Source organism: Lontra canadensis, unplaced genomic scaffold (assembly GCF_010015895.1).
Source record: "Lontra canadensis isolate GAN:19392208 unplaced genomic scaffold, GSC_riverotter_1.0 scaffold32, whole genome shotgun sequence".
In the NCBI taxonomy this organism is placed as follows: domain Eukaryota; kingdom Metazoa; phylum Chordata; class Mammalia; order Carnivora; family Mustelidae; genus Lontra; species Lontra canadensis.
Genome location: NW_022631026.1, coordinates 18,691,944 through 18,719,859, shown reverse-complemented (window position 1 = coordinate 18,719,859; position 27,916 = coordinate 18,691,944). Strand labels below are relative to the sequence as shown.

Genomic DNA, 27,916 nt, shown 5'->3' with positions numbered 1-27,916 from the left:
AGAGGAATAAGTCTTAACAAAAGAACTACCACAATAAAGATTCAGAACACTTCCACTCTCCCAAATTGTATCTTTATAACTCTTTGCAGTCCAGACAATTTTTACTTTAATAAAGGTATCCTAAATGAATTCCATGACAAATGGTTTGACATGTTAACAGAACTTTTTTCTATAGCCACCAATTAAAGAATCAAAATGCTTATTTATATTTAATGAGAAGAAAGAAAGAAAACTCTTATACATCCCTTCATGCTACACACTCTACATTTAAGAACGTACTTTTCCCTCTTCTCCAGGGTGTGCAGGTCTATCTATTATTCAAGTCCCAACTCATGCCACCTTCTCTGCAAAGCTCTAAGTCTCCTCTACTCCTGTCCCTTCTCCAAATTAATCTCTGTGTTCCCACGGCACATCATTACCACCCTTATCTCAATATTTGTTAGTTTATTAACAATTGTTAGCCCATTAAAGAAGGATCATATATTGTGCATATGTAGAAAACTCAGTATCTAGCATGCAGAGAAGACAGTACATACTCAATAAACAATCCTAAGATTCTCGTAAAACATCACCTACTCGGCAAAGCCCTTTTCCAACTCAATCTCTAACCCTAAAAATATAAAATTATTTAGTTATGCACATGGGTATGTTCCTCTAACCCACTACTCAATTAATTCAACTGAATTATCAATTCAGTTAAAAATTCATCAGATGGTCATCAAAAGTTTTCATTTACGTTTTCAATTCAGAATGTTAAACATTAACACACAAAAATACTGGCCAACGGATTGATAAAATGCTTGCTATTTTTTTTTTTTAAAGAATCTGCACATGTTTAAGACAATTTAATTTAAGACATTTCTCTATTTTGTAAACAATGCAGATTTTAGTGTTGCACAACTACTGGAAACACACTGGTTTTTCTTTAAAGATCTCTTCTTAGTTTATTCCAAATAAATTTCATGACCCTAATATTCAGTACAATGAACTGCTTCATAAATGTCAACTTTCGCTACCCCAGTATCACTAAAATGTTAAAAATTAGGTGGGGTGGGGAGGAATCTACTTTTTCATAAAGCCCTAGATGGCAAAGTAGGCCTTCAATTCATAATTTTTAAAGTCTGATCCTTCACTAGATTATAATTTTTTAAAAGTTCTAGCAATATTTTTGACAGAACAATGAGAGTTGACACAGTTTTCTTCTATCTTCAATGAAGAAGGAGAGAGATACAAAAATGAAAGTAAAGCTGAAAGAATTACATATTTGTGTGGCACAGTTCAATGGAGGCTTCCTAAGACAGTGTTATTTTGACTCTGAGCATTTTTTGAATCATTTGAAATGTTAAGATTTCAGTAAAAAAATTTTCCTGTATATTTGTTTTTATTTATTCTTCTAATAGCGCTGTCCTTTTACAGAACCAAGTTTAACCCTTAAAATTAATAAAAATAACATTAGCCCAAAGGAACAATCATTCCTATCCATAGTTCAAGATGAAAAACAAAATAGCTTTACAATTACTGTAACTGGACTTCTCACATGAAGCTTCACTGCATTTCCAACAGAGTTTAAACTGATCTCCCTGCCTGCATCTGTCCTGGGTACTCATGCCAGATTAAACTTCTTGAATTAAATAACTCTTCTAAAGTCAACTTCTGTTGAAAAATCATCAATGACTTCCCATACTACAGAATAAAGTCTCACCTAGTTAGCTTGATTTCCTTGCAAGTCCAATCAGAACACTGCCTTAAGCTATGCCCCAGGTCCTTCCTTATCTTCTAGTCAATTGCTACCATCAGGCCTTTCCTCAGACTGACCCCATTCTGGAGCACCTTCCCCAACTCCTGGCTCACGAGAGAAATCCATGTCTTATTGAATGAACTTCCACACTCCAGTTCAAACTTCTCCAAAAAATTCCTCAACAGCCAACTTGTTCTCCATCTCCCTTCCTCACTAAAGGACTTACAAACAGGTTCTGTATGTGTTTATTTCAATTTAACTTAACATTATTCCACTGATTTGTTCATTTCAATAATAACAATTGTTAAGTACTTATAAGAGAAGCTATTCTAGGCACTGTGTTACACAGAGAACAAAAGTGATACAGTCCTTGTTGTCACGGTGCTTACCCTTATACACTTACATGCAGTGGATATGAAGTATTTGGATACTAATTGATCATAATACATCAAATTTCCCACTGTCGGCCAATAACGTCGTCCTCAGTTTTTACTATTGTAAGTAATATTATTGTAACTATAGCTCTCACACAGTTCTTTTATTCCTTTAATTATTTACTCAGGATTAATTCCCACGAGTAGAATTACTGAATCAATGGTCACCGATATGTTTATGGTTTTTATGATATATACTACCATACTACCATCTAAATGAAGTGTACCAATTCCAAAAGCGGTGCATAAGTACTGGATTGCCTGTGGATGACTTTATTATACTTACTCAATAAGTATGAAAGGTTACTCAGTACTGTTTGAATTCCCAGGGAGTCGGACTCTTGTCCTTATTTTTGTTTACTCAATGTCCCCTTATGAACTAATGGACATAACTTGCTTGATCTTATTACTGTAAATATTATTTAAATAGTCATAGTATGTTAGATAATATTTAAGATCACAGTTGTAAATATTTTCTTTTTCTTTTTAATTTTGTGTTAGTTTTCTTTATATAGATGTGCTCAATGTTTTATGATCAATTTTTTAACCTTCTTATTCTTTGCAGTTTTATAGCTTTTCAATTTTATAAAAGTTAACCATACATTCGCATACAGACATGTTCAACACTAATTTTTCTAACTTCTATTTGTTCACCGCAAAATTTGTTCAATAATTCTACCACTTGACGGATGTTATACTTGCTCCCTGTATATTAAATTTCTAAATCATATTTTTTCAATACTAAAGATACTCATTTTTCTTAAAAAATAGTATTTTTAGGTTTCTGAAACTAGAGGAAATATCAGAATTAATGTCCAAAAACCTATCACTAGCCAAGCAAAAGAGTAAGCTGTATGTCACTGCTCACCCATGTGTAAATCTAGGGGGAATAACCTTTTCTAAGAAGATATCTGTTTATTCAATTATGACCACAGCTGAGTTAACTGCATAGGTTAACTCATACACAGTTGAACTTTAAGTTAAATCTGAAAGCCCAACTGCTGCTTGAAAATATTTTCAGAAAGACTGAACTATGATGAAGCTCTGCAGTAAAAAGTTACTCTGGGATAAAAGTTGTCCGCTGCAGCACAAGCAAGGGCAATTAAAGCCAGCAGAAATCGCCCAATCTCTCAAAATAGTCACAGAGTTAGAGTTGGAAGAGAGACACCGGTGTGACCAATTTACATTTTACAAGGTACTAACACCCAACTGCTAGATATTCATCTGTCAAAAGTTTCCAGGTATATCAAAAAGGAAGTTATTTAATTCACAGTTTATCTGTAGAAAAACCGAAACTATGAGTTTAGCCAAAAAAAGGAAAAGCAGTTAAATCGAAACATTTCCTACATGACTCAAAACTATACCATCATAATGTGTAAAGAAAAAAAGCAAGCACAGGTGAGGAAAATCAGCATGTCAGACTGTGAAAAAGGGTTGGATTTGATTTTATGATTCCAAAGATGGTACAGAAATTATATGGATAAATGTATGCTTCTGTCAGTTAATTTCTAAGAATTTTTTAAAATAAATTTAATGTTTTTTTCTTGAAAATATATTAAATCAATACTATATATAACAATTAATAGTCTTAGAATGTTGAAAATGCACTGTGTATAGGTACACATGCTTATATTTCTCTAAATCTATTCATTTATTGCTCATTCATTTCTGAGTAGGGAAGGGCAAGAACAGAGAAGTAGGAACAAAACTAAAGATAAAATGCATTAAAGATCAAACCCTTTCAAGCTCCTAACGGTTACTGTGATGCAGAAAAATACATGATGAATGAAGTAAACACAATCCAGGGGGAAAATGACAACCAGTTAGATAACTAGCTAATAACGACCAAAAAATCTGATAAAATTAAAGGTAAGTAATAGCAAACAGAAACAGTTGAGAAAAAGTAAATAGAAATGGGTCTTAATTCACTTAGAGTATTAAGAACTTATTAAAGCTACGTGGTATCTGAACAAGATTCAGAATACCATAATTCCTTTTTTAAATTTTTATTTAAATTCAATTAGCCAACATATAGAACATACAAAACATCATTATAGACTACATAATACTTTTTCTTTAAAGATTTTATTCATTTATTTGACACAGAGAGAGAGTACAAGCACGGGGGAGTAGCAGGCAGAGGGAGAGGAGAAACAGGCTCCCCACTGAACAGAGAACTGGATGTGGGGCTCCATCCCAGGAACCTGGGATCATGACTTGAGCTGAAGGCAGACACTTAACTGACTGAGCTACCTAGGCGGCCCTAGGATACCATAATTCTTTTATTATTATTATTATTATTAACATATAATGTATTACTTGCTTCAGGGGTACAGGTCTGTGAATCATCAGTCTTACATAAATCAGAGCACTCACCATAGCACATATCTTCCCCAATGTCCGTCACCCAGCCACCCTATCCCTCTGTCCCCACCCCCGCAGCAACCATCAGTTTGTTTCCTCAGATTAAGAGTCTCTTATGGTTTGTCTCCTTCCCTGGTCCCATCTTGTTTCATTTTTTCCCTCCCTTTCCCCCATGACCCCCTGTCCTGCCTCTCCAATTCTTCATATCAAAGAGATCCTATGATAATTTTCTTTCTCTGATTGACTTATTTCACTCAGCATAATACCCTCTAGTTCCAACCATCATTGCAAATCGCATGATTTTCCTTTTTTGATGGCTGCATAATATTCGATAGTATATATATATAGATATATAGATAGATAGATATATCACCTCTTCTTTATCCATTCAGCTGTTGATGAACATCTAGGTTCTCTCCACAGTTTGGCTATTGTGGACACTGCTGCTATAAACTTTCAGATGCACATGTCCCTTCGGATCACTACATTTGTATCTTTAGGGTAAATACCCAGTAGTGCAACTGCTGGGTTGTAGGGTAGCTCTATTTTCAACTTTTTGAGAAACCTCCATGCTGTTTTCCAGAGTGGCTGCACCAGCCTGCATTCCTGCCAAAAGAGTAGGAGGGTTCCCCTTTCTCCACAACCTTGCCAACATCTGTCGTTTCCTGACTTCTTAATTTTAGCCATTCTGACTAGTGTGTGAGGTGGTATCTCACTGTGGTTTTGATTTGTATTTCCCTGATGCTGAGTGATGTGGAACACTTTTTCATGTGTCTATTGGCCATTTCGATGTCTTCTTTACAGAAATGTCTGTTCATGTCTTCTGCCCATTTCGTGATTAGATTATTTGTTCTCTGGGTGTTGGGTTTGGTAAGTTCTTTATAGATTTTGAATACTAGCCCTTTATCTGATATGTCATCTGCAAATACCTTCTCCCATTCTGTCAGTTGTCTTTTGGTTTTGTTGACTATTTCCTTTGCTGTGCAGAAGCTTTTGATGAAAAGCTTGATGAAGTCCCATAGTTCATTTTTGCCCTTGCTTCCCTTGTTTTTGGCAATATTTCTGGGAAGAAGTTATGCAGCTGAAGTCAAAGAGGTTGCTGTCTGTGTTCTCCTCAAGGATTTTGATGGATTCTGGTCTCACATTGAGGTCTTTCATCCATTTTGATTCTATTTTGTGTGTGGTGTAAGGAAATGGTCCAGTTTCCTCCTTCTTCTTCCTGTCCAATTTTCCCAACACCATTTGTTGAAGAGACTGTCTTCTTTCCATTGGACATTCTTTCCTACTTTGTCGAAGATTAGTTGACCATAGAGTTGAGGGTCCATTTCTGGGCTCTCTATTCTGTTCCCTTGATCTATGTGCCTGTTTTTGTGCCAGTACCATACTGTCTTGATGATTACAGCTTTGTAATAGAGCTTGAAGTCTGGAATTGTGATGCTGCCAACTTTGGTTTTCTTTTTCAACATTCCTCAAATACCATAATTCTTGATCAACCACCCTACCACCGCAGAAGGTTCCAGAGAGTGAAAATGAGAAAGGATGCACCAGGCAAAACTGCCTGTTTATTCAAGGGTTTGGACAACAAGCAACTAGGGAATCTTCCACCTCAGTTATAGGTCAGTCTAACACTTGGAACACTGAGAATAAGCCAAGTGGTTTTTTTGGCTTCTTTTATACATAGGCCCACATCTTTTTTTTTTTTTTTAATATTTTATTTATTTATTTGACAGACAGAGATCACAAGTAGACTGAGAGGCAGGCACAGAGAGGAAGGGAAGCAGGCTCCCCACTGAGCAAAGAGCCCGATGCGATGTGGGGCTCGATCCCAGGACCCTGGGATCATGACCTGAGCCGAAGGCAGAGGCTTTAACCCACTGAGCCACCCAGGCGCCCCCGTAGGCCCACATCTTAACCCACAGAAAGGAAGAAGGAAAAAATAATCCATCAACTATTTCCAGAAACAGCCATGATGGACTAACAGGAATCCAATTAATCCTCCTGCCTTATACAACCAGAAAACTTGATAAAATGGATTAATAAAACAAAAATTTTCAGATATTGAACAACAGAGCAGGAGTGGGATTCTTGAGAAAGTGGGAAAGGAAAATGAGGTGAATCCTATAAATGCCCCACCTCACACCCTTGAAGCAGTTTCTAGGATGCAGCATAGTGAGGATTTCAATGAGCCTGGAAATCTCAGAGGGTTGAGGAGACAGACAATGATACTCAGGGAGGCCAAGGCAGCCAGAATTTGTGGGAAAGCATACCAGAGAAAAGGGACTGCAGAGAAAGACAGAGCTCCAGAGATCTGCAGAGGTGTCCCCTTCAAGGCTTTGACAGGTAGTGACCTGTCCTGTATGAGAGGAAACTACCTAAGGTTGGTGAAAGGACCACTGAAAAATAAACAGGCCAAAGAATTCCTAAAACTCATACAAGATTAAGAATAGTTCGTATTCCCAAGAAGTTGAACGAAAAGACCTCATAATACATGAGACATTAAGTCTTCAGAAGGTGTCAACTCTAAATTAGTTCTAGGAAAACAGGATCTTCTAGACCCACCCTAACAAATCTTCCTCAAAACAAAGCAAGTCTCAAAAAAGCATCAAAGAGATTTCAAAAAATTCAACTGCATGCCAAAACTTAGACTAACATCATTGAAAGGAATACAACAAAATCCAGCACCCAACAACATAAAATTCACAATGTCTGACATTCAGTGAAAAATTACCAGGCATATAAATTAAAAGGAAAATATGACCTATAACCAGGAGAATGACAAATCAATAGAAACAGATGCAGAACTGACAGAGACACAGAACTTGGCAGACAAAGATGTTAAAAGAGCTACTATAAATATGCTCAATATGCTCAAGAAGGTAGAGAAACACATGGAAGTGTTGAGGGATAAGTGAAAGATTTTTTTAAGCCTGAAATGGAAATTCTAGAAATGAAAAATAGAGTATCTGAAATGAAAAATACACTGGATGGGATTAACAGCAGATTCAACACTTAACTTCAAAACACAGCAATAGAAAAATATCCAGAATGAAGCACAAAGAGAAAAAAAAATACTGAGAACAATAAAGGAAAAACAGAAAGAGACAAATTAAGTATAGTAATATATCAAACAATTTAATATACATGTAATTGGGGTCCTAAAACTAGAAGGAAGAAGGTGATAGAAAAAATATTTGGAGAAATGATGGGCAACATTTTTCAAACCATAAACCCACAGATCCATGAGGCTCAACAAAATCCAAAAAGGAAAAACAAAGCAAAACACACTTAGAAATATAATCAAACTTCTGAAAACCAGTGATTAAGGAAAAATGGAAAAAGGTGCCAGATTATGTACAGAAAAACAAACACTTCTCATCAGAACCTATGCAAATGAGAAGTCAATGGTGTAACAGTACTAAGTACTAGAAGAAAGACACTGTCAACCTAAAATTCTGTATCTGGTTAAAACATATTTCAAAATGAAAGTGGTAATGTTTTCAGACAAAGGTTGAGAAAAATCCATTACAAGATATGCAATGCACTTAAATGCTCTCTAGGCAAAAGGAAAAGAGCATCAAGTCAAAACTTGGATCCACAGGAAGGAATAAAGAGCACTGGTAATAGTAAATATATTAATAGATACAAAAGACATCTTTGTCTGTTTTTAATTTCTGGTTTGTTTTCTCCCAATTATCTTAATTTCAATAAAAATCTCTGCTTACAGCAGAAATGTAAGGAACTCCCCAAAAGAATCTCATTCTCATGAAAAAAAAAAAAAAGTCTCACTCTCATGAAATAACCATTGTTAAGATATTCATACAGATTTCATAACATTAGTTGGGCATATTTCCATCTTTTTATAATCTCTAGAATAGCTTCTCACCATAGGAAGTATATGTTCCTTGAAAGTTAGAAAAAACTCACTGGCAAAACGATCTGGCCCCAGAACTAATTTCTGGAGGAAATTCCTTAAACTTTCCTCCATAGTTCTTGGTTTACCCAGATTTTCTCCTTAACGTAGTTTGAGTATTTAAACAATTCATTTCAAAGAGATTTCAAATCAACTGGCTTACAGTTAAATAAAGCTGTCTCTTTTCTATCTATCTTTCAAAAAAAAACCTCTTATCCATATATATCCTGTTTATTTTTTCATACTTTGGTTTTCTAGCTTTCCTTGATAAGATTAGATTTATTTGTTTTTTAATCCTAAGAAACAGCTCTTAGATTTTTCAGTTCTATAGTTTTTGTTTTTTAATGTATCTGTTTCTGCTTTTATCTTATTTATACCCTTCCTTTCCCCCAGGCATTTATTTTGTTGGTTTTATTTGTTATACTGAATTCCACAGTTGAGTTCATTTATTTTTTTAATCAATTTACTTCTAAGGTTGGTATTAATCTTAGCCTAAGTCTCATTTCAGCTAGCTGAATAATCAATTATTGTATATTTGATCTCCTCTTTCACTCAATATTTAAGAACAGTTTCTGTCTGGTTTTTCCAAGTGGTTGGAGTAGTACATTTTAAACTTCTGTTATAGGAAGAAAATGGACACAAAAAGTCTCAGCTTTTCTGTAATTTACTGAGGTTTTTCCTTTGTGGTTTAACCTAAAATTTATGGGGGTCATTTTGTTGTTGTTGCTGCATGGTCAACTGGAAAAGTATTCTTAACCCCAAATTTAAGTGAAAGCTTTAGAAGTGACTAAATAAGCACCATTATGAAAGCAATGTAGGTTTTGCACTACAGTCAATCTTTTACTTTTAACTAGCATTAAATGTATCCATATACTGAGAGTAAGGACAGAGGTTCTCAGTTTTGCACCTAACCTAATTTTAATGTTTACATTGCTAGATGTGTAATAGATAAAAAGAGTTTAATGTAAGGAATTTCTAACTTAAACGAATGTCTAAAAGTTCTTGAAAGTTTCAATAGCTTTTTAAATTCATTTCCATGTTAAACACTTCCATATTCATCTTTAATTGAGGAAATTAAAGTAATAAAATATTGGTACATCATCCATGTCAAACACCATTTTCTAAAAACCAAAAATGCATCCCTCCTTCTTCTCTAAAATGGTAAAATGTGATTTGACTAGTGAGTAGCAAGTTAGAACTATGATCTTTCTTGTATAAGATACTATACCCCAAAGATACTATACTCCAACTAATACATCTTTGATTACAGTAACTTTTAAGGAGCTCTATCATATCAGAAATTTATACTGAACTAGCTACATCACTGGTTTTGCAAAATCTATGCTTCTGCAGTTTGAACCAGAATACACTTTCTTTCCTAATCCTGATTAAAAGTTAGTTTCTGGGGGTACCCAGGTGGCTCAGTTGGTTGAGCAAATGCCTTCAGCTCAGGTCATGATCCTGGAGTCCCGGGATGGAGTCACACATTGGGTTCCCTGCTCAGCAGGCGGTCTGCTTCTCCTTCTGCCCCTCCCCCTGTTCTTGCTCTCTCTCTCAAATAAATAAATAAAATCTTAAAAAAAAAAAAAAGTTATTTTCTGAAGTTGAACTTTTGGTTTTACCCCAAACGAAAGAGATGGATAGAGATGGATGAATCCTGACTCTACTTCGAATTAACTTTAAAGTAAGCCTTATCGGGACACCTGGATGGCTCGGTTGGTAGAACATGTGACTCCTGATCTCAGGATTGTGAGTTCAAGCCCCACCACTGGGCCTGGAGCCCACTTAAAATATCAAAAAGTAAGCCTTATTAAGACTCCATTTCTTATACATAAAATAGATGCAATAATAGTTTACATTTCACAGAGTTATAGGGATAGAATCTAATAATACATATAAAATGTCACAGTGCCTGGCTCATAGTGAACATTAAATATTAACTATTATTATTATATTTTTGTTTTCCTCATGTCAGCTTTTTTTTTTTTAAAATTTACTAATCCCAAACTTTGTAAATGGCCACATTAGCTATGTCTCCTCATTTAAGATCATGTACGGAACAATAAACATCTCAATGACTTTATTAACTAACTGATAACAGATACTAAATTGAGTACCTCTCAACTATGCTTAACTACTATCTTTTTGTTTCCAAAGTATCCAGTGTAGTTTAGAAAGTATTTCATCTTTCCACTGAAAGCTTTCATGATCAGAGAATGAGTTTCTATCATACGTATTTATTTTAGTCTTCAAAAAGTATCTTTTGTCTCTAACCAGTAAACTATAACCCATAACAACAAAACCTCTACTTTAGTAGTCAAGTGACCGATTGTTCAATTTCAATAGCTATGCCACTCAATAATTATAGCTTTCATTTGAAAAATGGAATTCTTGTACTTTACCATCTTCAGTTTCCAAATAGTTTAATATCATTTTCAAAAATACCACTAAAGATACATTAGGTTGCTAAAGTTTATTGCTATACAAAATCACAGGTGCACCTGAGTTAGAGGAAGGAGTGTGGTACAGAAAAATAGTATAGCTTTTAACTAGCTATACCAGGTTTTCGGATGGCTACCTTCTATAACTTTTAGGAAAAGGCTGTAACTGTGATTCATCTCTTTCTCTTGAGGGTGAAACCAAAAACTTTCCTTCTAGTAAGAAAAGTATATGCCTCCTTACATGAAACTTAGCTATCCTAAAACCCATGGAGTTGGGACAAGTCACATTTCACCCTAAATTGTTCCCACACCAACCTCTAATAGGCAAGTATTCTTTTGACGACCAACTCTCAGTAATCTTTCTCAAACTCAGAAATAATTATAAAAAAAGTTCCTTACAGACAACACAGAGATTACTCATTAAACCACCAGAACACATTATCAAGTTTTTGCCACCTATTCCAGGCCTAGGACTTGTCTTAAAATAACTAAGCCATATTCACCCTTTCCCATTTTAAAGATTAAAGAAAAGGAACAATTTTTAAACAAAATCGTAAAGAAGTTACCTTTTAAATCAGAAGGCATACGTTTATAGATACATATTATATGCTAAACCATATACTAAGTGCTTTGCCTAAGTTTATCTTATGTAATCTATGTAAAGTTAGGTGGGAAGTAATCATGTAACAGGTGTGAGGGTTGGGAGACGGAAGGGATAATTTTATCTAAGATTCAAGAAATTCAGCAAATAGGACCAATGAAATCAACAATTAATTGAAAGTAAAATGAGCCATGAATAGGCTGCTTACAGACCAGGAGGTAAATTTAAAAAAAGAAGCAAAACAAAACACTACAAGCAATTACAATACACTTTATTCTGTTTCTTGCTACACACTAATTCTTAGACTAGTAGTGAGTACCTGATATTTGTAAAGAAGTAAACTCAATTGAACTCTGGATTCCTTCAGTATAAAGACAACTTCCAAAATCAAAATTACAAGTGAAAACTGCTATTTAAAAGTTAAAGTCTAGCCAGCACACTAAAACAAACAAAAATAAAAGGTATAAGGATTAGAGCAGAGAGAAGTTACATGGAGAGATACAAAATCCTAGGAAAGCACAGACTCTAGGGTAGAAGGTCTGGATTTGAATCCCAGCTCATAATGTTGGGCAAGTTAACGACTACTTCATTAGAGCTCTTATAAGGATCAAACGGGTTAATATGTGTAGTGCTTAGAATAAAAGCCTGGTAAATAGTAAGCACTATATAGTAAAACTGTCCTTTGTAAGCAATATGATTTTCTATACAGAAACCCAACAGACTCAAGAAATCATCAGAAATAAGAATTCAGCTGCTTGCTAAGTACAAATAATTCAATTGATCTCTTATAGGCCAACAGAGAAGTAGATTTCTGGACCTTTATCTCATGGAAATGTTCAAAAAATCTTAGAGAATAGTACCAAGAATTATACCACTACCACCCCCAATACCAGAAGTGCCTACTGTGTGTGTGTGTGTGTGTGTGTGTGTGTGTGTGAGAGAGAGAGAGAGAGAGATCTGGGGACATGAATCTGAATTTAGTGGTCTCTTCTTAGATAAAAAAAGGATCAAAGGGAGATTTTAAAAAGGACAAACAGGGTGCTGCTTTTGATCAAGGGCATAACTTTAGGACTTATGTTCATTGAAATCCTATCAACATCAATGACAGTGCTGAGAAATATTGTTCTTTTAAATTGTAAGCCTTGGGAAACTGCTTTTTAAAGTGCCTACTTTAAACAATGACCACATCAACTAAGGCCAATCTGGTTTTATCCCCATCCAGTCTCCCCTCTACTCTGGATAATAATGAAATAGATCCCAGATATATCCTTGCATCCACTATCATTTAAATACATATCTCTAAAAGGTAATGACTCATTTTTAAATATAACTACACACTATTATACCTAAAAATTACCAATAATTTCTTAGTATCAAATATGCAGTTAAAATTTCCCTGATTATTTCATAAATATTTACATTATCAAAATCTGGACCTAGATAAAGTCTAACCAGCTATTAATCTCAGGTTTCCTTCTCATTTTTCTTTTCTTGTTCCCTACAATTTATTTGCTGAAAAAAACAAGCTATGTGTCTCAAAGACTTCCCCAAAGCCTAGATTTTGCTAACTGCTTCTCCATGGTATCGTTTTATTTGTTTCCCTGATTTCTAGGTTTCCTGTAAACTGGTGGTTGGAGCTAGCAGCTTGATGAGATTCAGGTTCAAGTTCAACTTACGAGGCTATACTGTGACTTTTTATTGAGAGCAATCTAATGTCTTCTCTCTCTGTGTGATGTTAGCAGCCACCAATAATCTTTACTTAGGTCCAGGAATTCACTACAAAATGGTAACGTTCTATTTATCACTCCTTTTTCATTTATCAACCAGAATACTCCCCAGAAAAGAAACTTCCTCTCTTCATCTATTCAGTCACACTCAGGTACAGCTGACTCTTCAGCCAACTCCCAAGAAATCTAATGAGAGTTGGTTTTTTTTAACTATCATTATGAACTCATGGATTTAAATATATTTGATATTATCGATTATATTGCAGTTATACTTTTTTTTTTTTAAGATTTTATTTATTTATTTGACAGACAGAGATCACAAGCAGGCAGAGAGGCAGGCAGAGAGAGGAGGAAGCAGGCTCCCCGCTGAGCAGAGAGCCCGATGCGGGGCTCGATCCCAGGACTCTGAGATCATGACCTGAGCCGAAGGCAGCGGCTTAACCCACTGAGCCACCCAGGCGCCCCTACTGCAGTTATACTTAACTAATGTCCAAAATGCCTCATCTTTGGCCAGTCAGACCCCATTCAATTAAGCACTTTTGTTGTCTTGCCACACCCTGTTAGTGTTTGATAAACACCTTGCAAAGATTTCAAGTCCCCATGTCTGGAATCATCGTTAGCCATAAGCCACTTTCCATATTCAAGTAGTTTCTTTCTTATTCTGTATTCTTACTAAATTAAAAATCACTACTTCTCAATGATAAATCAGCTGTGTTATATACTCTGGATATTACAGCTGAACATGGACCCAGAATTTTTAACACTATTTCTCACTGAAGTCTACTTTCAGCATTCCACTGAACGCAAAAAAAAGAAAGAAAGAAAGAAAAAAGGCATCATATACCACTCAAAACTAGATTTTAAATGCTTCAATTTGAAAGACTGGAACAGAAAGATTCCTAATCTATTCTCTGCTGTCATTTTGGCTCTGAAAAGTGTTTTTTCATGTTCTATTCCAAAATTCAGGGATGGTTTTTAAAAATGCATAATAAAAATCCACTGTTTTTTTCTTTGATAAATTGATAAAATCATCAAGTATGGGAAATGGTCAAACTCTTAAAGGCTGAATATTTTGTACCATAATTTAGACTTTTATAAAATCCTCATACCTCACCTTTAAAATTCATAACTGTAAATATGAACTTATAAATTCTATTTGAAATACCAAATATATTTACTATGCTGTGTCCCCCTGAAATCATAGAAATGGCATTATCAATATTAAAGAAATATTTATCTTATTTTACTAAAAAACTAATTAAACATTTAAAGCCCTGTCACACTACAGAGCTAGCTAGCATGCATCACTATGAAAAAGCAGGATCCTATACTTACTGACCATTTCTTCACAAAACACTGAAAAGACATGGCTTTAGTGGTCAAGAACTGCTTGCATCCACAATTTTTACCATTTTGATATTAAAGCACAATCAGAAATCACATTACAAGGGGTGCCTGTGTGGCTCACTCGGTTGGGCATCAACTCTTGATTTCAGCTCCTGTCATAATCTCAGGGTCCTAAGATCTAGCCCCACAGCAGGCTTTACACAGAAATCCCTCTCCCTTTGACCCTCCCTCCCCTTGCTCCTGCCCTCTCTAAATAAATAAATAAGCAAACAAACAAATAAATAAATAAAATCTTTTTAAAAAAATCGCATCACTGAATGTCAATTCTCCCTGCAAAAAGCAGACATCAATTGATAACCTGGTACAATTTCTTGTCCTCACAGATTAAGTGAACCCCTTCCTGCAGCTAACCTTGTGAGGCTTTGATCACAGGAGCCAATGCAATTTCTTCAGGCAACACAAAGGCCACCAAACACCACGAACAACAACAACAAAACAAAATAACAACAAAGACTCCTCTGCTGCAGTAAGGCTTTCTCAGTGATAAACAGTAACACATCTCTATGAAGTGCTGGTATGTTCTCTGAACATCAGTGCTTTCATCCAACTGAAAAACAAAAATTCTGCTAGCGTGCACACATGACAGTAATTGCTTTTCCAGATGGTATGCCTTTGATAAGGGATTTTTGCCAAAAGCTCATTTTACTTTCTCTCCAAGCATAATATTTGCCATTAACTTTGAAACTGGTTTTACAAGCTTCTCACTAGTAGTGTGAGTTGACCTGTTTTTTGCTATGAGAAGAATAATCGTGAATGATACTTCTCCTCTGTCTTTAGCAACAACATTCATTAATCTCACAATGAGAAGCATTATTTTATATAATTTATACACATTTTACTTTTCATCACAAGTCTAAAAAGTAATATTTCTAAGACAGAAATACTAGTTCATTTCCCCAGGGTGGCATGGAAGTAGAAGAGCAGAGCTTGTGCCCTTTCCATCATGCCACAGAGAAAACTGCATCAAGGGAATACGATTCCCTTAATATACCCTGTAGACATTTGTTTTCAAATGTTTTGAGTTCAAATAAAGTATTTTTTAAGGTGCCGTTTTAACTTAATGTAAACTGTAATCTAAGATATAACCTTATACATGTTCTAGGGCCATAATTCAGGTACTGATTTTATTTTGTTTGGCTCCTCCTCAAAAAAACCCCAAAATCTCACAATCTCAAAATCTAAAGTCCCCTCAAAAAAAATTATAAGAAAAGACTGTCAAAATGTATCATATATAACTTCTGAGCACAAGTTTGTGAAATTTCCACTTTTTTTCATTTTCAAAGGGGAAAATGAAAAATATTAAAGAAAGATATCATGTGCAAATGCTTGTAAATGAGTGGGAAGATATAAGAAATTGATTAATTAGAGATATCCCCATTTAAGGAATTAAGCAAATAAATTTAGCCTATATAGCACTTTCACAAGTAGAACCATAAATAGTTAACAGCCAAAACCAAGTAGTCAGCAAATTGATCAGAACTTCCTATTCCCTAATCTTAACTTCTGTTGAGATCTGAACATAGTACTATATTACTTAGAAAGGGCTTCCAAAATTTGATTTTATGTGCTCGTTTTAGGATTGTTTTTAAATGGTTTTCAGATGACTGTATTCAGCTTCCCTAGCCTCAAGAGTAAACATTTGAAGTGAAAGATTTCTTCAACTTCATTTATAATAAAGCTATAGAATAATTTCTATTCTTCCCCATATCTAGAAATATGAAGTTACAGAATCATTTACATTCTTCCCTGTATCTAGAATCGTTCTTTGCAAAGCTTGGACAGTCAATGAATGTTATTAAATGTTATTGGAAAGAAACAAAAAAAGGTATCTTTAAAATGGTTCTGATAACAAGACATTTATATTTAATTATCATTACTTTTTGATTCAAAATGACACCACAAAATTTTTAGAGAAGTACAATACATGTACTAGGCACCAAGAACAGTTTTAAAACTTCTTATCAAAGCAACCTAATTCTTCTTCACCTGCTATTTGATTCAAGGTAACTTTTCTTTCACAAACATTGCTCAGTTATACCAACCCCTTTAGAAGGCAGCCATATAACTAAAGCAGTCTAAGGATTTTCTAATATCATGGAATTATTTATTATCTTAGAATTTATTGCTTTATATATTCTTCTTCCAAAACAGAACAAAATGAAATTAATAATCCTTGCAGTAAGTGATACATTATTCTCAGATTTTCTTCTTTGTATTCTAGCAAGATTAATCTACAAACCTCTACAATGTATACAGAGAACCAACCAACTTTGACCTGCCCCTTAAAATAATTATTTTCCAGGGGCCCCTGGGTGGCTCAGTGGTTGAAGCCTCTGCCTTTGTCGTAGGTCATGATCCCAGGATCCTGGGATGGAGCCTCAAGTAGAGCTCTCTGCTCAGTGAGGAGCCCGTTTCCCCCTCTCTCTCTGCCTCTCGGCCTACTTGTGATCTCTGCCAAATAAATGAATAAAATCTTTTAAAAAAATAATTATTTTCCATACTTCTTTCTTATTTGGAAAAAACATAATTAAAAGAAAAAATAATTTGTTTTTAAATAAACACCTAACCAAGCATATATCCTATTTGGAGTATATGTGTATTTAGAAATAGAGTACTATGTTTGTTTTCTGTTGACACTACATTTCCTTTGATTATTTTCAACTGTCGTATGTAGTCTTTAAGGTGGGGATCCACCCCACGATGTGGAAGTGTCACTTGGTTCTTTAATTACTTATCTCCCTTTCTGGTCCAAGTGAAACTAACCCAACAGATCCTGAAGGTCCTACATGAACAGTCTATGAGGAGAAAGAGTGACACTTCTTGGTGAATAGAAAACACTTAATAATAAATTTATAAGAGGAACAAAAAGGTTTCCAAATCAAACTAAAGGACAATTGCTAAGATCTCATGTATCATGTGAGCTGACTCAGTTAGAGGGCTGAATTCAGCTGCTCATCCCAGAGGGTCATGACATAAAATAATTACTAAATTGACACTTACTTATTCCAGTTCTTCTAACATAGTTTACTCAGTCTTAATCTGCACCCAGTAGATTTCTTATAAGTGAACATGCTTTACTAATTATAAAGACTATCTCCCTTTAAAATCTGGATTTTTTTCTCAACTAGTTTTAGGGGGAAGTGGGTAGGGAAGGTTGAATGAACTCTTCTCTAAAAGCTAACTGTTCTCGGGGCCGCTGGTTGGCTCAGTTGGTTAAGCACCTGACTGACTCTTGGTTTCAGCTCAGGTCCTGATCTCAGAGTCATGAGACTGAGCCCTGCCTTGCGCTCCATGCTGAGTGCACACTCTGCTTAAGACTCTCTCTCCCTCTCCCTTTGCCCCTCCCCACCAAGCTCTCACATGCTCTCTCTAAATAAATTAATCTTAAAAAATAAATAAATAAAAGCTAACCATTCTAACATAAAAACTTCTAAACTTATGAAATCTATATATAGAAAACAACATTATAAAGTGAGTTCCAAGGAATCAGATTAAAGTAAATTTGTGCTTCAAATACCTCAGAAAAAGCAGAAATTCTAAATGCTGATGTCTTCATTTGGAACCAAAATTTCCTACTGCATGCTCTTGCTGATGGTCCTTGATTTTATCATCAGAGTCAGTTCCAGTTACATTTCCACTAATATGCACAGATCTAAAGTAAGAAAAAGAAGATACATTTATTTAGTCTACTGAAAACATTACATATCTTAGATTCTACTACATATCACTGTTTCCCTGTAAGCATGCAAAGCTTTATTTCAAGAAATGCCAATTCTCGGGGCGACTGGGTGGCTCAGTCGTTAAGCATCTGCCTTCGGCTCAGGTCATGATCCCAGGGTCCTGGGATCAAGCACCATGTTGGGCTCCCTTCTTGGCGGGAGGCCTGCTTCTCCCTTTCCCACTCCCCGTTTGTGTTCTCTCTCTTGCTGTGTCTCTCTCTGTCAAATAAATAAATAAAATCTTTTAAAAAAAGAAAAAAGAAAAAAAAAAGAAATGCCAATTCTCATTCTTGTCCCACTACAGACTTTAAAAATTAAAATGAAAGATTAATGGCTAAATAAAAAATTAAATTTATAAGAGATCATTAGTTACTCACTTTAAAAAGGTTCATATCCCAATGCAGCTATACAGAGCAAGTTGGGTTTTGCAATGGTATTCCAAGAAGATCAGGACCCTCAACTATCAGCTTAATCATCAGAGTTGCTGAGGTCACCCCAGCAGCAGGGGCCTCAGTAACCTGTTTCAGGTAAAGTGGAACAGTAGGAGGAAATGGGATTCCTAGCAGAAGACACCCCAGTGTAATGGCTAGCATTCATTACTGGGTCATTGGCAGTGGGACAGGACAAACTTTTTTTTAAACTAATGGTAGTATTCTCTTCCCACTTTTATCTCAAAGCTAACTCCTAGGGGTCCCTGGGTGGCTCAGATGGTTAAGTCTCTGCCTTCAGCTCAGGTCATGATCCCGGGGTCCTGGGATTGTGCTCATCAGGCTCCCTGCTCATCAGTGTCTGCTTCCCTCTCTCTCTACCCCTCCCCCAGCTTGTGCTCACTCACTCACTCTCCTGCTCTGTCTCTCTCTCAAACAACAAAATAAAAAATATAAATAAATAAATAAATAGTTAAATAAATAAAAACTCCTAACAATGGGGGGACTAGGCAGACATCAGAGAATGCTTAAGAAATGTGAAACCTACTGGCTTTCATTACTTAAAGCCTAACTAATTTAGGCTTTACCACCCAGGGTTAAGCTTTTTACTAAATGTAATATTGCCTTTAGATCACCAAGACACAGCATTAGGTCCAGAGAAATCATTATTATCACAGGTCGATTCAGGAATCTTGCTAGTCAATTCTATGGCTTCCACCCATCACCCTTGGGCTTTACTCAAAATACAAACCATTCTGGCCAGCTACCTTCTCCCCTATTTTCATGCCCACAATGCTCTCTGTGCTTTCTCACCCACCCCATGTTTTCCCCCACTGTTGTCCTTCCTTCCAACCTTTTTCCTGGAAACCTCTTTTACCATAGTGAAACAAATCACCTCTACATCCTCAACTTATCAATGAATAGTTCTTTCAATCCCTGGGCTAAATCAGTCTCTTGAGAAGAACCCTCTAGAGTGAAGGCTAAGGCAGTAGGGATCAACCTTCTCCACAGTGATATTTCTAGACCCTAAGTCACAAGCAATCCCACTCCTTCCCTCAGGCTCAGGCCATCTGGCTATCCTGCTCTCTTCTCTTTGCCATGCAATACCCCATCTACCTTTTGTAACCTAGGTCCAGACTTAATCCCTCAGATGCACTCCACCTAGTCTCATCTCTCCAGTTAGTTACAATGTTACCCAGTGAGCCTTTTTTGTGTCATTAATCAGGTCCTTCCTTCCCCCATGACTCATAGTGCCTTTCTTTTCAAACCTGAGCCACACTTCCGCTTCCAGTCCCACAGGGGGTGGGATGGGAGAGGGACTTCTTCATGTTTTCCTCTACTGTTTGTGTAGGTTATTTATATTGTGAAAACACTATTTCTTCCATTTACTTGGATCATTTTCTCAATTGCTGGCTTTTAATATAAAAATTTGTTATATTCAGGTGGCCAGATTTGTCCATCACTGCCTTCTCCATTTCTTTTACTATTTCTCAGCTTAGAAATTTCTCCCCCTTCAATAACAGCAGACAAATACTCTTAATATTTGCCTTTCTGTGGGCTAATTGTTCCAATATTTCATTCCAAAAGATGTATAGAATGAAATTTGACTGTAAATTGTTTCGGAATTGCCCAGTTTTTCTAACATCTAATTAATTCTCACCATCCTTTGGTTTATAAAGTTTCTTTTTTTAAATAAGCTTTCTTTTCACATATTTCATTTGTTTTTCTACAAAAGGTTGATTTCTGAGCTATAATCTGTGGAAGTAATGTTTCCTTAGGTTTTACTTTGTGATAAAAATATTCTTTGGTATTCTCATTCTCATCTTTTGGTATTCTCATCTTCTATTCTTCCCGACAACAGTTAGATACATTTTATTTGTTTCGGAGGACATGCCAAGTGATTTCATGAGTAAGAAATGGTGACCCAGTCTACTCTGAGTGCTGTGTATTTCTGCTATGGTTATTGCCTACGCACACTGCTCCCTTCTGTTTTAAGGGCTCATGCATTCCACTACTGAGTCTAGAATTAAAACCTTTCTAATCGTGCTAGAAAACCTCACTTTTATATATTTATTCACCTGGAGCCACATTTCATTAAACCTCGTTCTTTGTAATTTTCCACGTTTTGCATTTATCTTTTCATTTGTAAAATCTGATTTGCATAAAATAAAGGTATCTCACACACAATTTTTACTTCATAGGCCAACATTTTTCTATCAGCTCTGAAGTATTTTTCAGATCTTCCTATTATCTTTTAAGATCCACAAAGTTACGCTTATTATTTTTAGTTTACATTTTTTTAGGATTTTATTTATTTTTTTGAGAAAGAGAGAGAAAGTGCCCGCACAGGAGCAGGGGGAAGGTCAGAGGGAGAGGGAGACGGAAACTCCCCACTGAGCAGAGAGCCCAACAAGGGGCACAATTCCAGGACCCTGAGATTATGACCTGAGCTGACCGCAGATGTTTAACCAACTGATCTACCCAAGCACCCCTTTAGCTTACATTTTTTACATGCTACATTGACTTGAAAATATTTTATCAAAAATTGAAAAATGATGTGAAAGGAACATGTATTTGAACAGTCTCATTCCTATGTCATCCACATGCTGCTCGCAATGCCCTTGAGGACTACTGGTCATCACTTTTATTAGTTTCTTCTATATCCTTCCAGCAATTCTTTAGACAAATACACTTAACTGAAAATAGTCTTATTCCTCCTATCTTCTTAAATAAAATGTCCAGTTTTGCACCTTATTTTTTTTTTCACTCAGAATATCCTGAAGATTTTCCATGTTAGGATGTATTTCTTCATTGTTTCTAAAGCTCTATGGCATTTTATTATGTGAATACATACTAGTTTGTGTAACCAAGCCCACAGTTTTAAGAAATTAGATTCCACAAACTTAAGTCTTATTTCTGAAAGTAATTTAGAATTCAAGAGAAACAACTGTACAAACCAAACAGCACAGGAACCTATGCGGTGTAATTTCACAAATTTATATTCTACCGATAAATATAAGTTCTCTTGCACATCACTTTACCTTTTCTCTCAAGTTTACTCCATGAGCCTGTCTAAAATCTATCAACTGTTCTAGTCATAAACTCTGAAAGCAGAAGGATAATTCTTAGGGGTGACTTGATGGCTCAGTTGGTTAAGCATCTGCCTTTGACTCAGGTCATGATCTTGGGGTCCTGGAATTGAGCCCTGCATCAGGCTCCCTGCTCAGTGTGGAGTCTGCTTCTCCCTCTCCCTCTGCCTGAAGCTCTGCCTGCTTGTGTGCTTGCTTTCTGTGTCAAATAAATAAATAAAATCTTAAAAAAAAAAAAAAAAAAGGGATAGTTCTCAGAGTGAGAAGCCTCAGATTCTAAAAGATGCCCAACCTCACTAAGCTTCAGTGAGCCTGCAAAAATGAAATACAGCTACACAAGAGTCAAGACAGTTGTACAAATAAATGTTCCACTCTACTTAGTGGAATCAGGAGAGGCTTCACAGAGGAACAGACACAGTCCCTTAGGTTCAATCCTAAAAGAAGAAATGCTCTAGAGGCGGCAGAAATGCACAAGGGGCACAAGAAGGCAAGAGAAAGCATTAAAGAGGCATCAGAATAAAGAGCTGTTTGAAATAGCACACCTTGTCAAGAACTCTAGTTCCACTTCCACTTAGAATGCAGAAAGCCACAAAGTAATGTCAATACCACCCTCATAAGAAAAAGCAAGATCTATCAAATCAAAACTTACCTTGAGCCTAACAAAGAGTTGAGGTCACAAGGCAATCAAGTAAATTTAATTCCAAAGAGGGACAAGGTCCTCCAAGGAGAGACCATACACATAATCTGTTTTACCTTTGGCAGGTCACAGAAAAAGAAGGGGCCACCATAAAGGTGTGTAAGAAAAAAATCAGCTAAGTTTTTTTTTTTAAGACTTTATTTATTTGAGAGAGAGAGACAGCACAAACAGGGGGAAGAGCAGAGCTGAGCAAGGAGCCCAAAGCCAGGCTTGATCGTAGGACCCTGGAATCATGACCTGAACTGAAGGCAGATGCTTAACCAACTGAACCACCCAGGCACCCCCAAAAAACCAACTAAGATTTTAACAAATTCTTAAAGACCAAGTGTAGACTCGTGTAACAGTTAGGAATGGCTGGGGATCCCTGACACAAGGGGAGCTTACACTCAACTCTAAGTTCTTCTACATGCCTCAACCAGGTGCTCATAAGAAAAATTAAAGGTAAGTCAGAGAGAGCCCTTCATCAATGGGGCAAGTATGCAGGAGGTGACAAGTACTGGCCTGAAGCCCTAATTCCCCAATCTTTCTTTAAACACAGAGCAAAAGCCTAGAGCCACCAGGGGAAGGAAAGAAAGCCCTCTCACTCTAAGGTCCAGGCAAAAATCCACTGCTTCAGAGAACAGAAACAAAATGCCTCTGCCTCTGGAGGAGGGGGAGAAAATAGTGTCAAGTCCCCAGACACAGGCAAAGATACACTGATGCTAGAAAAAGGCAGAGACAAAAATTAATTCTGCCACTACTGGGGAGGGGGAACAGGAAAAAATCTTGGGCAAAGGATCCTACACCAATATCAAAAGAGATCAACTACCACAGAGGAGGGAAAGGATATTCCTGGCAATAACCAACTATAAATATACGAAAGAAGTCGACTGCCATAAAGGAGAAAGAGCAGAAAAGCTAAGAAAGCCCCATCTCACCAACACCCAGAAACTTAGGGCCTGACCAGGATTGGGTCTGGACTAGAACAAAAGAACCTCAACCTGCCCCATAAGCAAAGCACTGGGTAATAAGCAACAATAATTACTGGGAGAGGGACAGTAACATAAAGAGAAATCTCTCTAATGCAAATATCCAAATACTGTTGAAAGATGAGGGTGGTATAGAAACACAGAAAAACCATGTAGTACTACATGCCACACTTTTAACACAAGGAAATAGCAGCCACTGTTGGAGAAATTTGAAGCCTGTGGTACAACCAAGGTAATAAAGGCAAAAGAATCCAAACCTAGCTGGATTTGTGATTAGATTGACTCAACCTCCAATACAAACAGCCTAATGAAAGAAGAGGATCATTTCAATCTCTCCTACTCTTTTGTACACAATGATGAGCATTAAATAATTACACAAAAATAAGAAAAAAAATAACCCTTTGTCAAAAGATAAAGCAAGCAACAAAATCAGCAATTATTCTGCTACTGACATTTAAAAATAACTACAAATATGTAAAAGGGTCTAGTACGAATGATGGACAACATGCACAAACAGATGGACCTTTTCAGCACTGAGATGGAAACTTCAAAGGAAGGAAAATATAAAAGATAGAAATAACACAGAGGAGGAAAGAATGAGTGAACTTAAAGACAAGAAAATAGAAATAATTCAAAATGAAACCATGGTATAAAAAAAAGTGAGGGAAAAATACATGTCAGGGTAGCCAAGAATCGTGGAACTCTATCAAAATGTCTTCAAATTCCATTCAATTGAAGCCCCAAGAAAAGGAAACAAATAAACAAAATGAGATACAAGAAATATGTAAAGAGATAATGGCTAAGAATTTTCCCTACTGAATCCAAGACAACAAACCAGAAAGCAAAAAATCCTACAGAATCCTCATCGTGATAAATACCAAAATGCACACACACAAACAAATATACATGGATATATCATAGCCAAAATGCAGAAAAACAAAGATAAAAATCTCAAAGGCAAAGGGGGGAAAAATTACATACAAAGAACAAAGATCAGTATTTCCTTTTCTTCGGGAAATTATACAAGCGAAAAGACAATAGAGTAGAAAGATAAAAGCTGCACATAGAATTCTATAACCAGAAAAATATTTTTTCAAAAATGAATAAAGAAAGAATTTTTGGACGAATAAAACCTGACAGAATGCACTGCCTGCAGACACCAAAAATGTTTAAGGAAGTTCTTTAGGCAGGACTGAAAATTACCAGGTGAAAATGTGGGTAGTCTACAAAAAGAAATGATGAGGATTATAAAGAGAAGGTAAATATAAAAGCCTGTTTTTTTCTTGTTTCCTTTTTTTTTTTTTTGGAAGATCTTATTTGTCAGAGAGCACGCACAAGCACAGGGGAGTGGCAGGCAGAGGAAGAAGCAGGCTCCCACTGAGGAAGAAGCCCAGTGGGGGGACTCAATCCTAGGACCCTAGGATCATGAACTGAGCCGAAGGCAGACACTTAACTGACTGAGCCACCCAGGCATCCCAAGACTGGTTTTTTTTCTTATTTTTATTCATTTTAAAGATTATACCAGAACACAAAAAATAATAATGTATTGCATTGTGGGGTTAATAACATATATAGAAGTAAAATCATAACAACATAGAGAAAGTAGAAATTAAAGTATATGGTCAAAAGTGATCATGTGACACACGAAATAGTATAATGTTATTTAAACAAAGATTGTCGGAGCACCTGGGTGGCTCAGTCGGCTAAACGTCTGCCTTCAGCTCAGGTCATGATCCCCAAATCCTGGGATTGAGGCCCAAGTCAGGTTTCTCTGCTCAGTGGGGAGTCTGCTTCTCCCTCTCCCCGTCCCTGACATGTGTGCACGCACTCTCTCTCTCCTCTCTCAGATAAATAAATAAAATCATTTAAAAAATAAATAAGTGTAAGTAAAGACTGTCATAAGTTAAAGTTAGATTTTTTAAACTCTAGAGTAATGGTTCTCATTCTCCCTCAGTGACATGTAGCAAAGCCCAGAAACTTTTTTTTTTTTTTTTTTTTTTGAGAGACAGGGCACATATGCATAAGCAATGGGGTGGGGAGCAAAGGGAGAAGGAGAGAGAGAATATTAAGCAGGCTTCACACCCAGCATGGAGCCCCACACAGGGCTCAATCTCACAATCCTGAGATTATGACCTGAACTGAAACCAAGAGTCCACCACTTAACTGCCTGAGCCACCCAGGTACCATCGGAAACATCACAAGTGGGGGTGGGGAGTGGCCACTACTAACATCTAGTCAACAGAGGCCAGAGATGCTACTGAAAATCCTACACTGCATATAGGATATCCCCTCCAGTCCTCAATAACAAAGAATTATCCAACTGAAAATACCAGCAGTGCGAAGCTCCAGAAACCATGACTTAGAGCAACTGCTAAAATATACAGGTATATACACACATATAAGTATATATACATACATATGTATGTGTATATGATTATACATGTATATATGTGTGTATATATATATACATGTGTATCTAGACATATAGAATTAGCCAAGAGTATTATATAAAATATAACTATGAAAAAGGAATTAATTCAACAGGAGGCAGGAAAAGAGGAAAAAAATAAATTTAAAATATTCAAAAATAGTAAACTAGCTGGGGTACCAGTGTAGGTCAGTCGGTTAAGTGTCTAACTCTTGATTTTAGCTCAGGTCATAATCTTAGGGTCATGAGATCAAACTCTGCACTGGGCATGAAGCCTGCTTAGGATTCTCCCTCTCCCTCTCCCTCTCTCCCTCTGTCCCTCCCTGCACCTCCCCACTCACACTCCATCACTCTTTCTCTCTTAAAAAAAAAAAAAAGGGGGCGCCTGGGTGGCTCAGTGGATTAAAGCCTCTGCCTTCAGCTCAGGTCATGATCTCAGGGTCCTGGGATCGAGCCCCGCATCGGGCTCTCTGCTCAGCAGGGAGCCTGCTTCCTCCTCTCTCTCTCTGTCTACTTGTGATTTCTGTCTGTCAAATAAATAAATAAAATCTTAAAAAAAAAAAAAAGGACTCAAAAATTTTTAAAACATAAAAAAATAGAAAGCTAGCAAGATGACAGATTTATTAATGATTATATTAAATAAAAATTATCTAAACACCCAATTAAAAGATGGAAATTATCAGATCAAATTTTAAAAACAAGATCCAATTATATGCTATCACAAGACACTTATACTACATAAGGATAAAGGATGAATTCACCAAGACATAGCAATCCTAACTGTGTTTTCACTTAATAACACAGCTTTAAAATAAATGAAACAAAAACTAATAAAACAGGAGATTAGACAAATCCACGATTACAGTTATAGACCTTACTACTCCCCTGTTATTAATTGACAGAAGAAAAAGAAAATCACTAACATAAAGAAGACTTAAAAACACTATCAACTGACTTGACCTAATTGGACATTTATAGAACATTTTACACAATGGGAGCAGAATACATATTCTTTTCAAGGGCACATGGAATTCACCAAGAAAGACCATATTCTGAGCTACAAAATGAACCTCAAGATATTTAAAAGAATTAAAGTCAAATTATATATTTTCTCTGGCCAAAACAGAATTAAATCAGAATCAGTAACTGAAAGATAAAGAATAACCAAGGGTTAGAAATTAAACAACATACTTCTAAATATCCCAAGGGTAAAAGAATAAAAGAAAATTTTTAAACATTTTTAATTGAATGAAAATTAGAACATATCAAAATTTGTAGGATACCACTAAAGCATTTCTTAGAAACTTGGAGCAGTAAATGTTTATATTAGAGAACAAACATGAATCAATACTATAAGCCTTCATTTTAGAGAAGCAGGAAATGAAGAGTAAATTAAGCACAAAGCATTTAGAAGGAAGAAATGAAATAAAAAAAAATAGAGAAAATCTATGAAACTGAAACCTAGTTCTTTGAAACATTAGATAAAGTTGAATAAACTTCGGGATGATCAAGACAAAAAGAGAGAAGCCACAAATTACTTGTATCAGGAATGAAAAGACAATACCACTAGAGAGCTTATATATATTAAAAGGATAACAAGAGAATATTATGAAGAATTTACAGCAATAAATTTTATAATTTCCATAAAATGTACCAATTTCTTGAAAGTTTGAAGACAATCTACCAAGTTCACTAAAAGAAGAAATTAGATAATAAGAATAGCTCTTAATATACTAAGGACATTTAATTCATAATTTAAAACTTTCCCATGGGGGCGCCTGGGTGGCTAAGTGGGTTAATCCTCTGCCTTCGGCTCAGGTCATGATCTCGGGGTCCTGGGATCGAGCCCCGCATCGGGCTCTCTGCTGGGTGGGGAGCCTGCTTCCGCCTCTGTCTCTGCCTGCCTCTCTGCCTACTTGTGATCTCTCTCTCTGTGTCAAATAAATAAAGTCTTAAAAAAAAAAA

The 27,916-nt window shown here is 36.1% G+C and overlaps 1 long non-coding RNA gene across 1 annotated transcript in view; it reads right to left on the bottom strand.

Moving 5' to 3' along the window:
• LOC116873229 overlaps positions 1-27,916 on the bottom strand; it is a 63,721-nt gene that overhangs the window by 22,706 nt on the left and 13,099 nt on the right. The window contains exon 2 of the long non-coding RNA XR_004383762.1: positions 18,140-18,274. This is a non-coding gene — a long non-coding RNA (uncharacterized LOC116873229). The remainder of the gene's footprint in view (positions 1-18,139; positions 18,275-27,916) is intronic.